Source organism: Cucumis sativus, unplaced genomic scaffold (assembly GCF_000004075.3).
Source record: "Cucumis sativus cultivar 9930 unplaced genomic scaffold, Cucumber_9930_V3 scaffold69, whole genome shotgun sequence".
Taxonomy (NCBI): Eukaryota; Viridiplantae; Streptophyta; class Magnoliopsida; order Cucurbitales; family Cucurbitaceae; genus Cucumis; species Cucumis sativus.
The window spans coordinates 89696-95695 of NW_022279561.1; the positions used below are offsets into that span (position 1 = coordinate 89696).

Sequence of the window (6000 nt, forward strand, 5' to 3'; positions counted from 1 at the left end):
AAGTATAACAAAACTGCAGGGGTCAAGTAAGGTTGTTTTTGTAGTAGTGCCATTACATTTTAATGTCAGATTTGAATTTTGGAAGAGGTCAAGCCGCTGTCTAGCCCTTGAATTGAAATAGTGTTTGAGAAAGCTTTGGATCATATTTTGTTGAGATTTTGCAAGTACGTAAGGTTGTATTTAATCCCTATCAATTGTTGGTTTCAAATTGTGGATGCTCAATTTGTTTTGGATGTTAGGGTTGAGTTTCAAGGGACTAAAAACCATATTGTCCTACGGTTTAAAAGCGTAAATTTATGGCGCCTTCAATTGTGATACTTAATTGGAGTTGGAAGTGACTTTTCGACTTAAGGTTGGCTTAAGTTGCGGGTACCCCCATTGTGTAAAATTTGTATTTGAAGGCTTGAGGTACTATAAAATAAAAACATCTTGGGAGTAGTTCAATTTGAGGAGTGGAGGATCAGGGTCACTGAAACATAAAATAGATTGAGTTGATATTATAGAACGCTTTGGGATAGTTATGTCATGATCTGAACATGTGAGGATAACTTAGTGGCCTCATAAATCATTGTTTTCCTATCAAACTGAAGTAGGGAAAGCTTATGATCCTGGAGAATTTAGTCGTTGACTGGGAGTGGTTATTTTCAAGTATTTTCTTATTAATCTATGTATGCTATTATAGTATGCCATGATTCAAAAAATTCCAATATGAGTGTTTCTTGAACTACATGTTAGAAATAATTTTAAAATATGACTTTTGGTTTCCATGTACTATTATATTTTGGAGTGAACCCGAACTTATTAATCATGATTTAAATGACAACTGGTTTAAAAGGATACCCTTGATCTGTAATTAAAACTTGGATGGTTTGAATGGCCTCTTCTAAAAGTATGTGTCTGATCTTTCAGGACTGAAAACGACTTTACGAAAATGTATTTCTGACATGATTGACTTTTAAACATGAAATATGTGATCTTAATGAATGTTGGTGATTTACCATAAGTTATGCAAATGTGTTTTGGTAGCGCCACACCTATGGTTGTTAGGGGATTTCAAGGCTGAAAGAGGTCGTGGCCATAGATTCAGGAAGCCTGAAATAGGGAGGACGTGGATGAAGGATTGTGATTGGCTTCTAGCCTAGCTCAACCCACATGATGGATGGCTCTATGTGCACATAGGAGCGTGGATATGGGGTTGCTACTGCGGTAGTACTAAGTATGCATGAGCTCAGTTTGACCACGTGTTTTCCTGTCGATATGGATCGCGTGTGACCTATTCTCGACGTGTATTTAGTATTCTATCATGCTTGGATTGGATGCAGGTTGCTACTGTGGCAGATACTAAATGCGTGAGCTTAGTCTAGTCGCGTGTGTTTATTTGTGGATATGGATATCGTGTGAGCTATTATCAGGTCGTGTATTTAGTATTCTACCATGGTTGGTTGGATGGATGTCGCTATTGTGGCAAGTACTAAATGTACTCGAGCTTGTTTTGCCACGTGATTTTTCTTGATCGTTTGCGAGCTATTATTAATTCGATCGTATATTTAGGCGCTCTGCTATGGCCGTCATATGGTAACTGGTTTGTTGGCAAATACTTGCGATTTATCGTAATATGTGATAGGACGTTTCAATTATTAATTCATTATCGATTCCTTATTTAAACAGTTGTTAGAGTATGTTTACGAGCTTTAATTCTAAAAGAAATAGAGAAAAACAGTTTCAATGTATATACTTAAGTTTTATATATATTGTAGCATGGGGTGGTTAGAAGTGGCGATTGTAACATTATGGCATGTATTTGAGAGATCTCTTAGTGGACTGTAATTCCTCTGTAACTAAATTCCTTGTTTGGATATAAACTCTTATTGAGACTCTAGACTAGCTTGGATGAGTGTGTAGACGCACTCAATGCGGTTATGAGCTGAAAATTATAATTAAGTATAGAATTCTCTTTAAACTCTTTTATCACTTTCTCTACCTTCAATGTCAAACCACTCACTTTCTCTCTCATTCCTCTCTATTTTTCCCATTCACCATATATATACCCACAAACAAGCTCTAATTTACAGTGTTAAAATAATTTAATTTTGATTAATGAATTCATTTTAAAACAAAAACATGAAAATCAAATCTAAAATATAAACAAACCTCTGCTCCTTCATTGTCCGCCATTAACTCATCTTCTTCTAAATTCCTCTTAGCATTTGATCCTAATATATTATTGAAGAGATGTCTTGTTTGATGATACATTTTTTTTGCAAAACCCCCATTGAATAAACTAATGAATTCTTAACCCTACCTGTTCAATTTTTAAATTTCTCCCTTCATATATTCCTCACCAATTTCCTAATTTTCTCAACCCATCTCCTCCTCTCCATTTTCTCTTCTTTTTTTTTCCCATCGAAACACAATTTTTCTCTTGACAATCTGAAATACCAATTCAAAATAAACTTATCTCATAATTGTAATTATAAAAAAAAGCAATAAAACATATCTATAACCACAAACTTCATCTCTTTTATAATATATCAAAAACTATCGAGGGAGATTGACCAAACACACATGTGACAAAACTGCTCGCAACTTGAATAATAATGTGATATATTCACAAAATTTCTTCTACACGGTAGGATTATATGATAAATGTAAAACGCATAAATAATTATGTGAATAAACACAAAAGGCGTAAATAAACTTTATTGATCTCGTTGTTGAAAATAATGACGAAAGAAGCACCCAACGACACATAAGGTAGAACCTTTGTATAAAGAAACAACAAATTATATTGAATGAAGAAAATGAAAGGGAATTTAGATTTTCCTTTCTAAAATGTTAATTAATCAAATCATTTATAGTTGATCCCACCATTTTCCAGCTGTCAACTTTAAATTCCTGGTCAATTATCAAGCGCCTAGTTTGGACTTGAGTTTTTCTGCAGTACAAACACATAAAAAATCAAAAATCACACAAGAAAACAAAAAAAGATTAAAAGAAATAAAAGTTGGAAGAAATAAACAACTAAATTTAATTTTGTTAAATTTTGACACATGAAATTTTTGCCTCGCAACTAAAACTGACCACACACAATAAAATTAACTATTGTCTTGATATAACAAAAAAAAAAAAAAAAAAACCATTTCTCCAGAGATTGAAGACAATACCAACAACTTCATTTTTCATGCAATCTTTATCACATATAGGATCACACACAAATCGCAACGCCTTTTGTCGTGCATGTTTTCTTGCACGTTTCTACACATGATTTGTATTGAGGCTCTAGATTGGATATTTCGTTAAACAAAGTATTAGATTTCCTCTCAATCTCAGCATCCCTTTCAGCGGTCATGTGTGCCTTAGAGAATTGCAGTGATCCCACCACAACAATGGACATAAAGAAAACAATCGTAATGGTTTTTGCCATTTTTTAGTTTTATCTTTTAGTAATTAAGCCTACTTTTTTCCCTTATGGCTTTATCGTATGAGAAAACGAGGGAAGACCATTTTATAGCAATTTTCGTTGTTAAATTTAGATCATTGAGCGAAAAGTAGGTTTTTATCTCTCTATAAATATTTGTAACAAGTGGTGAATATTTGTTTGTTCTCTAAAAACCAGTTTTTGTTCCTTAATTAACACGTGAATAGAGGAAGAAATGGTAACGATAGCAAATAAAATGTCGGTGTTGACTAAATATGGTGTCTCAATTTAAAGGAGATCAATCAAAATAATGAAAACATATGTAGCTTAGATCGAGTGTGTAAACTCAAAGGTAAGGTTGACATTAATTTTATGGTTTCACGAACAAATAATTGATGTGGATAAATTAGCTTTACCAAACAATAAAATTATACTAATTATTTCGAAGCAGTCTTAATTATGTTGTAAAAAAACAGAAAAGAAAGAAAGAAAGAAAAAAGGCGTGGTTTAATAGAGAGTGCAACGAGTCAATTATATAGAATTTAAACACCCATGACAAAAATAATCATAAACATACCTCAAACCCCCTATTTATTGAAGGCATTAATATGATTTAAATTTGACACAAAATAAAATACAAAAAAGTATCATTCCTCTTCTCAGCACTTCAAACACTCAACACACATACACACATATAGGCTGCAACATATAATTATTAACACAAAAACCCACAAACATTGTTTTATTTAAAAAGATAACTTTGGTTTTCAAGGAGCGACACCATGAAGCTTAGTTTATATCGGTCCCAATACAATGGACATCAATAATCGTGGCTTCTTTCGGTTTGAAGTCAATGAGTTTTAAGCAAATTTGGCAAATTAACTTGGATTTGAATTTTATAGCGATATCAAATTCTTTTAGAATATCATCCCCTAAAATCATGACTAACATAAATTCAATATTTTCAAATTATTTATAGTCATCAATATTTATTTTATGAGTTGAATTGAAAATTTGCGTTGAAATATCTCCAAATTTTGAATTTAGAATTATATTCATCCCTAAAATCGTGCATTTAACATAATAACAACTTGAAATTAAGATTTTTATGGGACGTTGTTTTTTTAATTACATTAATATTTAATTTTATTTTCATTTGGCAGGATATTTCTGGGTTTGCCTACGACTTTCTTTTACGGTTGAGTTGCTTTTCTTTTACTGTTATCATTTAGCGTTATGTGTCATGGCACTACAACGTGTGAAGACTACGTTCGATGGAAGATGGATTGGAATTTTCCAATATATTGACTACCACGTGAGTTTGATGTAAATGTTCCATGTTCATCTTCGTATTAAGAATTTATACAATGCATTCAAGGTAGACTTTTCCCATCTTCAGATCTTTCTGTATATCGGTTGACTCTTTATTTAGTACGGATGCAACAATTCAAACCTTGGCTTGTTCGAATTGTTGAAGAAATAGACTGTATTGGCTTAAATATGTTGGTTTTTTCGAATTTTTCCAATAATGATTTAGTGGTTGTCGCCACGTGCCCGAGATGACGCGGAGCGACCGATGTCCTCAAAAGAGTTAGTGTTTTTTTAAAAAAGAAAAACAGTCGCCACCAATCTTTTTTACGGTGTGATTGGACATCAAAATAAAGTAAACAGTTTTAAAAATATGGTCTGCGAAAAATAGAGATGAGTTCGGGAGTCATTTGTGTGTGAGGAAGGTATTAGCACCCCACAACACCCATTTAGAAAACGGTGGCAAATTTCAAATCTCGAATTGAAAATAATTTTTTATTTATTTTAAAACTAATGTCTTATTTTACCCCTCATTACTCCAATATTTAAGCAATGATCTCATAAAATAAGTGGAATAATATTCCCTTAATTAGTCGGTATATTGAAGGAAACTTCTCACCTTAAGAAAAAGAAAAATTATTACAATTTCTCAAAGTATATCATGGGCTAGTCTTCGAATAAAGATTTTTTTTAAAATATTGATTAAATCCATTTTTTTCATGAGATAAAATTTCAGACCCCCAAAGATATTGATCCCTCACCTTAAGAATTCTAGGAAATCGGACTCCCAAATTTCCTAGATTCCTTCATAGTATTTTTCTGTTAGCAAAATAAAAGTGTGTTGCTAAAAAAATTGATTAGGATGACTTATGAAGTATAAATTTATATTTTAAACTTTTTTCTAAAAATAAATTAAAAATGATAGTTTCAAAGTAAAAATTTATAAACGGCTAAAGAAGAAAATTTAAGAAATGATTCAAAATTAGGTCAATAGGAAATAATGCGCAATGAAATCAAATGTATTATACAACGAATTAAGCAAGTAAGATAAGATTTTGTTTTTTAAAAAAATATTGGGAATCAAATCTTGGACTCCCAAAGAAACGATTCCCTCACCTCAAGAATTTAGAAATAACGAATTCCAGATATTTTTAATTGCATCGTCGAATTTCTTTTAGAATGGTAAAATGTAAAGATAAATATGATGTAAGAAAAAAGAACAATTAACTGATATAAAATACCGTGGCAATATTGGTAAGCATAAAAGAAATATT

General features: G+C 31.8%; 1 long non-coding RNA gene across 1 annotated transcript; it reads right to left on the reverse strand.

Annotated features, from left to right (window-relative positions):
* Window positions 1-2681: 2681 nt before the first annotated feature.
* On the reverse strand, window positions 2682-3212 carry LOC116406153. The gene is made up of 2 exons (XR_004219176.1): window positions 3165-3212; window positions 2682-2935 (listed from the first exon to the last, which is right to left on the reverse strand). It is a non-coding gene; the product is annotated as an uncharacterized LOC116406153 (long non-coding RNA).
* Window positions 3213-6000: the final 2788 nt, after the last annotated feature.